This window comes from Schistocerca nitens, chromosome 6 (genome assembly GCF_023898315.1).
Source record: "Schistocerca nitens isolate TAMUIC-IGC-003100 chromosome 6, iqSchNite1.1, whole genome shotgun sequence".
Lineage (NCBI taxonomy): Eukaryota > Metazoa > Arthropoda > Insecta > Orthoptera > Acrididae > Schistocerca > Schistocerca nitens.
This window is the reverse complement of record NC_064619.1, coordinates 694,203,392-694,215,876: the sequence shown is the minus strand read 5'-3', so window position 1 is coordinate 694,215,876 and position 12,485 is coordinate 694,203,392.

Here is a 12,485-nt window from a genome sequence, read left to right as displayed (position 1 = left end):
GAATGGCGCTAGCTGCGCAGCATTTGTGCACCGCCGCCGTCAGTGTCAGCCAGTTTGCCGTGGCATACGGAGCTCCATCGCAGTCTTTAACACTGGTAGCATGCCGCAACAGCGTGGACGTGAACTGTATGTGCAGTTGACGGACTTTGAGCGAGGGCGTATAGTGGGCATGCGGGAGGCCGCGTAGACGTACCGCCGAATTGCTCAACACGTGGGGCGTGAGGTCTCCACAGTACATCGATGTTGTCGCCAGTGGTCGGCGGAAGGTGCACGTGCCCGTCGACCTGGGACCGGACCGCAGCGACGCACGGATGCACGCCAAGACCGTAGGATCCTACGCAGTGCCGTAGGGGACCGCACCGCCACTTCCCAGCAAATTAGGGACACTGTTGCTCCTGGGGTATCGGCGAGGACCATTCGCAACCGTCTCCATGAAGCTGGGCTACGGTTCCGCACACCGTTAGGCCGTCTTCCGCTCACGCCCCAACATCGTGCAGCCCGCCTCCAGTGGTGTCGCGACAGGCATGAATGGAGGGACGAATGGAGACGTGTCGTCTTCAGCGATGAGAGTCGCTTCTGCCTTGGTGCCAATGATGGTCGTATGCGTGTTTGGCGCCGTGCAGGTGAGCGCCACAATCAGGACTGCATACGACCGAGGCACACAGGGCCAACACCCGGCATCATGGTGTGGGGAGCGATCTCCTACACTGGCCGTACACCACTGGTGATCGTCGAGGGGACACTGAATAATGCACGGTACATCCAAACCGTCATCGAACCCATCGTGCTACCATTCCTAGACCGGCAAGGGAACTTGCTGTTCCAACAGGACAATGCACGTCCGCATGTATCCCGTGCCACCCAACGTGCTCTAGAAGGTGTAAGTCAACTACCCTGGCCAGCAAGATCTCCGGATCTGTCCCCCATTGAACATGTTTGGGACTGGATGAAGCGTCGTCTCACGCGGTCTGCACGTCCAGCACGAACGCTGGTTCAACTGAGGCGCCAGGTGGAAATGGCATGGCAAGCCGTTCCACAGGACTACATCCAGCATCTCCACGATCGTCTCCATGGGAGAATAGCAGCCTGCATTGCTGCGAAAGGTGGATATACACTGTACTAGTGCCGACATTGTGCATGCTCTGTTGCCTGTGTCTATGTGCCTATGGTTCTGTCAGTGTGATCATGTGATGTATCTGACCCCAGGAATGTGTCAATAAAGTTTCCCCTTCCTGGGACAATGAATTCACGGTGTTCTTATTTCAATTTCCAGGAGTGTAGATTTCACACTCTGCTCACTAGCTCCTGTACAACATGTGACATCCTTCCACATTTCCTATTGGTGGCTTACTGTGCACATGCCTATGTACCACACCGGTAATATTCATCTGTGGGAACCGTGCTTGGCCCAGGAATACAGGCCTGTACTGCTGTGAACTGTGGGATCAGACTTCCAACAAGTAATGTGTGGCAAAGAAAGAATCTTTCCATCCTCTAAATTTGCAATAAATTTTCCTCAGTTTCCACAAATGAGTGAGCACCTGTACACACTTCCCCCTTCCACATGATGATGTCTGATATTCCACATAAGAGCTGGTGCCTTGATAGAGGCATTGTAGACTATGGGAGGATGCATCATACAGAGGAGATATTGCTCATGAAAGTGCATTATTTTATTGTCGATCAGCGTTTAAATTTTGAATTTGTTTAACCTTTTAGATTACAGTCATATCAAAGTATAGATCGTAGAATGATTGGGGCTAAATTATGTCATTATTAAACCAAGATTTAGTTACTTCATATGAGCTGCTTTACCTAATTATGTGTGTTGCCATAGTGAAATGTGTAGTAGAAATTTATATGTACTTTTTAAACATTAGAGAGAAAGGGACTGTTTGTATCTTGTAAAAGGATACAGAAAAAAAGGCACGATATAGCTTCTGTACTTTCTATTCTTGCAGATATATTCATAAAATGTAATCGACAAAAATATTTGCATCTAATTTGTAGGCACCACTGCAGTCCTAACAGAAGTGTGTGTTATGTGAAATTGTTACATAAGTTTTTAAACACTTTTCTTTATAATGTAAGTTTGGAAAGGTTATTAATGTAAAAAATACACTGACGCCTTTTATGAGGCAAGTATGGATAAGACCATAAGAACAACTTAAGTAAGGTTCATCATTCAAATACATCATTTAACACCACATCAAATATGAATACCAGCTGTCATAATGATGTGAAATGAGTTGGCAAATAGGTGATGCACCAGAAAGGCCATGTAAGCTATACTCTTAAAATTGAAATACAGATCTTCTATACTGGGTTACAACTACCAAGTACCCGAAGTTCTAAAATTATTTATATCAAAATGAGCACAGTAATCACAAACACTTTTAACTGTTTCATTTCACTTAAATTCTCAGATCAGTTCTGCAAAAGTTGTGTCCTGAACAGCCAGTTCCCATAGTTCAAATTAAAGTACAATTAAATCCATTACAAAAATACCTGGAATTAGACCATATGAATGTGAAGTGACCTTACTAAAATAAATTTATTTTACATACATTTATTTCAACAAAAAAAAAGTTTAGTTAACATTAGTACTCTTTCCTTCTTGTTACATACAGTTTCAGTAGTGGATATTTGTTATGTAGGTGTAGCTCTTACCATTTAAATGTGTGTCCCAATATTTACAAAATTGGTAAACATAAATTCAAGTTTACCTGTACCAATTGTACAATTATTTGCATCAGCTCCATCACAATAACCCCTGAAAGAAAATATTTGTCTTAAAGTATGCTAAATTAATAACTTATTGGAACATATTCTGGAGATTAAAGCTAACTACCTGCAGGCGGTGAAAAATCAGAAATAAAAGAAGTACAATTCCTGGAATATCTGACAAGAAATTCTAATGAAAGCCAAGAGATATGCATCTATCAATATGAAATATGTATTTAATGATACAGTATGTCTTGACACTCTCACCATCTCACATAATAAAACAACAATTTTAAAGGTGGTGGTACTGTGTGTAAGAAAAATTACCCAGCATTCAAATATACTTGTAGGACCACTACTGCACGGTTCGCGAATTAGTCTTATCACAGTCCACAATCCCAACCTGAGCATATCTGTTGACGTACATTTGCTAATGCTCATTAACTGTGTTACACCTGGACTGTTATTAAATTTATTCCAGTATTTGAATAAGTGGCCATCAAAACATGAATACATGCTGTAATTATTTACACCAATGGTACACACACATTTGGAGCCGAAGAAGATGAGCCTTTTGATTCTGACACACGTATTTTCATACATATATGCCTCATATTTTTAAATTGTGGGATGAGCTGATGCACGGAATTTCATTAGCTCCCTTCTGAAAGTGACTAAACTGAAACAGGGAATTTTATAAATAACTAAATTTTAACTAAGGCAGCAATGTCTTTTTATTTACTTTTTGATTGCAGTGTTGGCTACTATGCCATTCTTTAAGATGTGTGTACAGTTTTGCACAGTAAAACATTTGTGCAGCAGTAATTGTTCAGATAACCTTTCTTAATATTTTGATAACTTTACTGTATGAATAAAGTGACCTATTTAAATTAAGATTGAGTTGCAACCCTTTGTAGCCAGAGTAAATATTGTGCACATGAACATGTATAGTAATTCATTCTTATAGACAGAGCTCAGAAGTTAACGCTTGGGTAGTTTCATGAGGATTTTGTGTCACCAAGAGCTGTTCTCTTTGTTATGTTGTTGCCCTTACGATTTGTCCACAGACATACATTTGTATAGCTTCAAGTTCCACTTTAAAGGTCAGTATTTCACCATTGTTGTTTGAACATGGCTATTGTCAGAGTCTATAAAAATAAGTTTGTCAACATTGTGTGCTCTGGTTGAAAATTGTGACTCGTGTGACCATTGGTGTTACCATTTCCATTTCGATATGTAACGTATTTATTTTTCAGAGTTTAACTCAGTAAAAATGAGGATAAAGTACTGAAGAGAACTACTTTCCTAACCAGTGTTGCAAGGGAATTAGTAAACCCCCAGGCAGAAAGATGTCAAGCACCACTGATACGTAAGGAGATCAGGAGGCATGGACTTCCACTGAGTGGAATGGGCTAGACTGTAAACAGGCTGCAAGAGGAAAGAAAGGGAAGGAGGAGGAAAGTGTTTAGTGTGTGGTAGAGCACAGAACAAATTAACCAGGAAATGGTGTATTAGGCACAGGGCCGGCGAAGGCATGTGCGAGACATGCAGCACTTTCTGAAGGGCGGCAAATCTGTCTGCCGCATCCCTGTCCCCCCCTTTTTTGTCAAACTCAACATTCATGCCCAAGAGGGGATTTGAAACCAAACCTCGGAGGGAGCAGCTTCGGGAACTGGCATGGCGCTTCGACTACCTGCTGGCCTTCCCTGTTGAACAAGGGGATGGAGGAGGACTAATTTCGTCCTCGCCAATGTGGCAGCACCATCGTCTTTATGCCGGAGGAACAGAGAGGGGGAAGCAGTCTGGCGTACATGCCAGTATTATTATGAGTGGAGGACTGCCAGCCTGTTACGTGCCATGCGTTTACTTACAACTAATTTTGCAGAAGACAAAATCTAATTTGGATATTTGAATGCAATGTTCGATACTGCGGTTACATGTTAAGCCTGAAGCAATTTTGCTAAGCCCTTCAATGGCAGTTTCCAAGTGTTTTATTCTTCCCGCATTATGGAAAAAAAATGGTTGAAAATTACTACAGTCAAACATGTCCAACACCTACAGTGGCTATAAGTATTCCGAATGGGTAAATACGCTGCGAGTAATTACAAGGGATAAAGACATTGCTAATAAGCCTGGCATAAGTTGGGTTTCAACGTATTTTTGAAAATTTTTGCTATCCATTTCTGAGTGTTAGTCGGACGTTTTGGCTTTTGAGCCATGAAACGCCTGTCTCCGCCTGCATGAACAACAATTAAACTCTCACTGGCACTTTTGTTTGACAATACTACTCACACACTATCACTTTGCCAACATTTATTTACTGTATAATGCGTGTGAATCCATGCTTCATCTTAGTAAACTACTGGTCACTTTGATTCTGATGAAAACCTGAGAAAGTATGGTCTTTTAGCAATAATGCCCTCTCGTCCGCACAAAATATATATATATATATATATATATATATAGAGAGAGAGAGAGAGAGAGAGAGAGAGAGAGAGAGAGGGAAACATTCCACGTGGGAAAAATATATCTAAAAACAAAGATGATGTGACTTACCAAACGAAAGCGCTGGCACGTCGATAGACACACAAACATACACACAAAATTCAAGCTTTCGCAACAAACTGTTGCCTCATCAGGAAAGAGGGAAGGAGAGGGAAAGACGAAAGGATGTGGGTTTTAAGGGAGAGGGTAAGGAGTCATACCAATCCCGGGAGCGGAAAGACTTACCTTAGGGGGAAAAAAGGACGGGTATACACTCGCGCGCACACACACACACATATATCCATCCACACATATACAGACACAAGCAGACATATTTATATTGTGTGTGTGTGTGTGTGTGTGTGTGTGTGTGTGTGTGTGTGTGTGTGTGTGTGTGTTAATTTTGACACCTTCTAAAATGAAAATCCATAGACAGAACATTGCTTCTAAGGGTCCTTGCTATCTTTGAAGCTCATTTCTGTTTGACAAAAGTTATGCAGTTTTCGCAAAGTTCATATTTCTTATTTCTTTCTATTGTTTGTAATGCCATAGAAATTGCTGCCTGATAATACATTTATCCATGTCATCGGTCACATACATATTGTGAGCTTCTTGCTTCTTCTTCTTGGGCGCTAGTTTAACCGTAGCCTCACTGTACCTTGTCACGTGACGTAGTTCTGGCACTGCCGCATCACCACTTTGCCTTTCCAGGCAATAGGTATTGTTGTGTTCTCTACAACGAAAACTACAGAATTCGTTTCAGTAGTTGGCCAAGGGAATCAAGATTGGTCAGAAGCACTGTCATTGCGTTTAGTAGGACAGAAGAACTGGTGCGTCCGAATTTCTTGCAACTTGGTATGTAATAGGTAAGTGCTTTTCATATAATATACAATTAGTATTGCGCATGCACATTACTCATAAGTTAGAATTTTTCTCCTTCAAGATTGCAGAATAGGAAAATTTATCTTTCTTATGATCTGTTACTTCAAAAATTGGCAAGTCGGCAAATAAGCACGCGTAGTCCCAATAGCTTCAATGAAAATAAAGCAAATAAAAGTGAAGTGATACAGCAATGACTAATTTGTTACCCCTTATTCCATAATGAGACACGAAAGAAGTGACACATGGAAATTACGACAAATGTCAAGCGTCAATTCTTTGAAATGAACAACTGCAGTGCAGTGAGTTAATATATTTCGACTAGCATTAGTACCTGTCGATGCCCGGGTGTGTATTTATTGCATTATTATGTTACTCCATCTCCTTATTCTTCCTCTCTCCATTGTCTTCTGCCCCACCCTTTGACGGTTTCGCCTGCGTTCTGTAGTGAAATTCGGCCTGAAATTCAATTTCACGCAGCTCAATTCTTATCACTTCATCTTCTGAACAGTGTATCCTACAGTAATATAATTTTCCGTTTACGTGCAGTGGAATATCAGGAAATTGTCTGCGAAGTGTGTTGCAAATAAAGTTAGTACACTGACATCAACAGTTAGTTTCACGTAATCGTTCTTTACAGGCTACAGGCTAGATCAAAACATGTCTGACCGTAGAAAAAGACTGTCTGGCAGTGAATATAGGAAAAGATGGTTGAAGGAAGATGACAATAAGAAGCAAAAGGATGCACTACAACGATATTTCAAGCCAAAGAGAGAACGTTCTAGCAGCGGCGAGGGTGGAAAAATAGATCCTGAAAGTACAGAACCTAGTGGAGCTACTGCAGTTACATCTTTATTTCAGGACAAGTTGATGAACACAGCACTGCGACCACAGCACCGTAGTATTGCTGATGGTGGGCCATCCACAACATGTTCAACAGACCTGGTCTGAACTCAAGACCAGGTTTGTGACAAAAGCTCCGAGATTGAAACATCAGGCAGAACTGAAATTAGGTGACCCAATTCGGAAAATACCGGAGGAATGTCAGCCGAGGTACTCACCACCGGAGAAGGGATTGAAGACAAGCCTTAACTGGAAGACACAATTGACTCAGATCCTGGAAGATGGCCGGAAATTATTACCGACTGCATTCGAACAGCTTTGGTCATGTGAGGTCCTCCCGAGCACATTAAGGAAGCTGAAGAATGTCCTAAAAATGCCGACAACTGACGTTTCAGCCCTGTGCGCTACAGCTATTTTTTGAAGAATTTAGAAGAAGCAGATAGACATTGGTTGGTGTACTTAAGAACAAGGATGCTGTGTTCTGCTTTTGTTGCAAACTTTTTTTCGTCATCAGTAAAAATTGCAAAGAATGGTATAAGCGACTGGCGGCACCTTTCTCCGTATCTCGAAAGTCACGGGAAGTCTACCGAGCATTTGAATTCACATAAAAAGTGGATTGTGTTTCTCAAGGGACTGAAAAAGTCACGAACTGTCGACGCCCATCATCAAAGGCTTCTGAATACTGAAAGTGAACATAGGAAAAATGTTCTTGAGCGCTTAATAGCAATAATTCATTTCCTGGGTCGGCAATGTCTACCTTTGAGAGGAAGTACAGATACACTCTTTCGGCCTGACAACTGAAACTCGTTGAATTATTCGGAAAGTTAGACACTGTGATGATGGAGCATCTGCACGGAACAAAGCAAGGTGAGAACAAGGGTCATTATTATCTTGGAAAAGAAACACAGAATGAACTAATTCATCTTATTGGATCATCTGTAACCAACAACATTCTATTAATGATATAATTCTGGACTGCACACCAGATATTTCAAAAGTTGAGCAGATGACAGTTGTGGTACCTTTCGTCCAGGAGACAAGACTCGACGGGGTATACGATGTCCGAATTCAGGAGCATTTCCTGGGATTTCTTCCCAGTCATTCATTGAATCTTGTTGTAAACAATGCTATTATGGCTTCTAAATATGCTGTTTCCATGTTTTCGACGCTGACAAGCTTGTATGACTTCTCATGTGCTGTGATAGTGCTACACAAAAGAACGAGTGCAAGCCCCCTCCATGAAAAACACGACCATGCCATAACACCACCGCCTCCAAATTTTACTGGTGGCACTACACACACTGGCAGATGACATTCACCAGGCATTCTCCATACCCACACCCTGCCATCAGATCGCCACATTGTGTACCGTGACGTCACTCCGCACAACGTTTTTCCACTGTTCAATTTTCCAATGTTTACGCTCCCTGCACCAAGCGAGGCATCGTTTTGCATTTACCAGCATGTTGTGTGGCTTATGAGGAGGTGATAGACCATGAAATCCAAGTTTCTCACCTCCTGCCTGTCATAGTACTTGTAGTGAATCCTGATGCAGTTTGGAATTCCTGTGTGATGGTCCGGATAGATGTCTGCCTATTACACATTACAACCCTCTTAAAACTGTCGGCAGTCTCTGTCAGTCAACAGACGAGGTCGGCCTGTATGCTTTTGTGCTGTACATGTCCCTTGACATTTCCCCTTCATTGTCACATCGGAAACAGTGGACCTAGGGATGTTTTAGGAATGTGAAAATCTCGCATATAGACGTATGACACAAGCGACACCCTACCACCTGACTACGTTTGAGGTCCGTGAGATCCACGGAGTGCCCCATTCTGCTCTCTCACAATGTCTAATGACTACAGAGGTTGCTGATATGGTGTACCTGGCAGTAGCTGGCAGCACAATGCACCTAACATGAAAAACGTATGTTTTTGGGGGTGACCGGATACTTTTGATCACATAGTGTATTATTCATTTTTACTGCAGTATAAGTTCACTTTTTTTCTCTTTAAAATTGGTTATGTGTGGATATTACTGTATAATACATATAGTGCATTCGTGTGCAGAGTTTAGCATTTAATTAAATCTGACATCATTATGGATGTATGTATCCTATTTTGTTTCATCATTGTTAAAATAACATTGAAAACAGTGGTGAGGGACAGGTGTCACCCGCATCACCAGTAATGTAACAGAAATTCGCACAACTTCTGCAGGGTTAATGACACTCGTGGAAGCTACAGCTCTCAACTTCCTAATTGCTTATCAAAAAAAGGAAAAGTCAGTATGAAAAAGTCACTAAGTGCTAGTCAATCTGCAATGATTAATCACAAAGATAAGATAAACCTAATGCAGTAAATAAACTGGGTCTATCTCTTGCAAGTCTGCTTCCTCAGACTGTCTCCATATCTGACTGGCATGCAGTGAACCCAGTTTTGAATTCAGGGAGTAACAAGGATCTTTCTTTGGTCAAAGTGCAGTCTGGCTTGTGTGAACAACTGAGTAAGTGCTAAATGAAAAACTGGTGGTTCCACTTTGACAGAAGACAACATTAGGATCAACATGAACCATCAGGCATATCACAAAACATATTTTCAGACACCCTGATCCATCAGCATGTACATTTATACTCCGCAAGCCACCCAACGGTGTGTGGCGGAGGGCACTTTACGTGCCACTGTCATTACCTCCCTTTCCTGTTCCAGTCGCGTATGGTTCACAGGAAGAATGACTGCTGGAAATCCTCCGTGCGCACTCGAATCTCTCTAATTTTACATTTGTGATCATCTCGGGAGGTATAAGTAGGGAGAAGCAATATATTCAATACCTCATCCAGAAACGCATCCTCTCGAAACCTAGACAGCAAGCTACACCGTGATGCAGAGTGCCTCTCTTGCAGAGTCTGCCACTTGAGTTTGCTAAACATTTCCGTAACGCTATCACGCTTACCAAATAACCCTGTGACGAAATGCGCCACTCTTCTTTGGATATTCTCTATCTCCTCTGTCAACCCGACCTGGTACGGATCCCACGCTGATGCGCAATACTCAAGTATAGGTCTAATGAGTATTTTGTAAGCCACCTCCTTAGTTGATGGACTACATTTTTTAAGGACTCTCCCAATGACTCTCAACCTGGCACCCGCCTTACCAACAATTAATTTTATATGGTCATTCCACTTGAAATCATTCTGTACGCATACTCCCAGATATTTTACAGAAGTAGCTGCTACCAGTGTTTGTTCTGCTATCATATAATCATACAATAAAGGATCCTTCGTTCTGTGTATTCACAATACATTACATTTGTGTATGTTAAGGATGAGATGCCACTCCCTGCACCAAGTGCCTATTCGCTGCAGATCTTCCTGCATTTCACTGCAATTTTCTAATGCTGCAACTTCCCTGTATACTACAGCATCATCCGCGAAAAGCTACATGGATATATAGTGAAAAGCAATGGTCCCATAACACTCCCCTGTGGCACGCCAGAGGTTACTTTAACGTCTGTAGACGTCTCTCCATCGAGGACAACATGCTGTGTTCTGTTTGCTAAAAAATCTTCAATCCAGCCACACAGCTGGTCTGATATTCCGTAGGCTCTTACTTTATTTATCAGGCAACAGTGCGGAACTGTATCGAATGCCTTCCGGAAGTCAAGGAAAATGGCATCTACCTGGGAGCCTGTATCTAATATTTTCTGGGTCTCATGAACAAATAAAGTGAGTTGGGTCCCACACGATCGCTGTTTCCGGAATCCATGTTGATTCCTACAGAGTAGATTCTGGGTTTCCAGAAATAACATGATACGCGAGCAAAAAACATGTTCTAAAATTCTACAACAGATCGATGTCGGAGACATAGGCCTATAGTTTTGTGCATTTGCTCAACGACCTTTCGTGAAAACTGGAACTACCTGTGCTCTTTTCCAATCACTTGGAACCTTCCGTTTCTCTAGAGACTTGCAGTACATGGCTGTTAGAAGGGGGGCAAGTTCTTTCGCGTACTCTGTGTAGAATCGAATTGGTGTTCAGACCATCGGTGATGCAAGCCAGGAACTATTTTAAGAATACAGATGAAAAGTGCAATATGAGTAAATTGGATCTGCAGTTTCAACACCACATTGGTCCAAGGGACCAGTGACTCCATTTATTTATTGCTCAACCAGTCCCACACAAACTATGGATTACTGAACTACTTGTGGCAGAGCCTTATGGTTAAGTAAGTGTCTGTAGGGGACCATAGATCCTCTGTGTGAGCAATTTGCACACATTACGGAGACCAGATGTGTGTCCCATGTGACTCTCGGCAGTTACTCGTGATGCCCCAACCAGGTGGTGGAGCCTACTTAATGACAGTCAGCAGTTACTGTAGGTGGGGAGATGTCACACAAGGCTGTGTCTCTGTGTTGTCTCCACATGCTCATTGTTTACAAGTATTTAAATAACTGCATGGCTGAAGTGCTGACCGAGCGAGGTGGTGCAGTGGTTAGACACTGGACTTGCATTCAGGAGAACGATGGTTCAATCCCGCGTCCGGCCATCCTGATTTAGGTTTTCTGTGATTTCCCTAAATCGTTCCAGGCAAATGCTGGGATGGTTCCTTTGAAAGGGCACGGCTGACTTCCTTCCCTGTCCTTCCCTAATCCAATGAGAGCGATGACCTCGCTGTCTGGTCTCCTTCCCCAAACAACCCAACCCAACCCCGCTGAAGTGCTGCAGTGCACCACCTGTGCAAATAATGTCTCATAATTTTCAAGACGGCAAACAGAGACACAATAATTCAGTGTCAGATAGAAAAAAGAGTCAATCCCAATAGAATGAATTAAGGCTATGATGACGTAGAAGTAAAATAGTGTGCAGGTTTGAGTTGCTTTTATAGCTCAGCCAATTAGAGAATACTGTACTTAATTTGCAATTGCGAGGTGTAATGATGTCTGGAAAGCAACGTATGTCTAGGCTGCAAATGGTGCAGCAGGTACTTTCTTTTTTACGTACTCTTGGCAATATTAGTTGCGTCTCGCAAGGGTTCTGCAACTGCGGCAGGCAAAGGTGTCCATGATAGGGTTTCTGTCCATCAAAATAGACGATTACGAAGCAACTGCTAACTGTATTTCAGCAGTTTTGGGTGATGTCAAATGCATAATTTGGTAATGACCCTTGTAGTGTCTCCCTTTTTCACATCCTGGTATCATAACAAGACCCAACCACCTGGTCTATATAGGGAAACGCTGATCCTTTATTGCCTCTTTGTGACTGTTTCGAAATTATTTCACTGAAGTTTTGATATTAGATGTAGTGAGTTGATATTTGTCGCCGGCCGAAGTGGCCGTGCGGTTAAAGGCGCTGCAGTCTGGAACCGCATGACCGCTATGGTCGCAGGTTCGAATCCTGCCTCGGGCATGGATGTTTGTGATGTCCTTAGGTTGGTTGGGTTTAACTAGTTCTAAGTTCTAGGGGACTAATGACCTCAGCAGTTGAGTCCCATAGTGCTCAGAACCATTTGAACCATTTTAGTTGATATTTGTCAAAAATACCTTCAAGATGGTGAAGA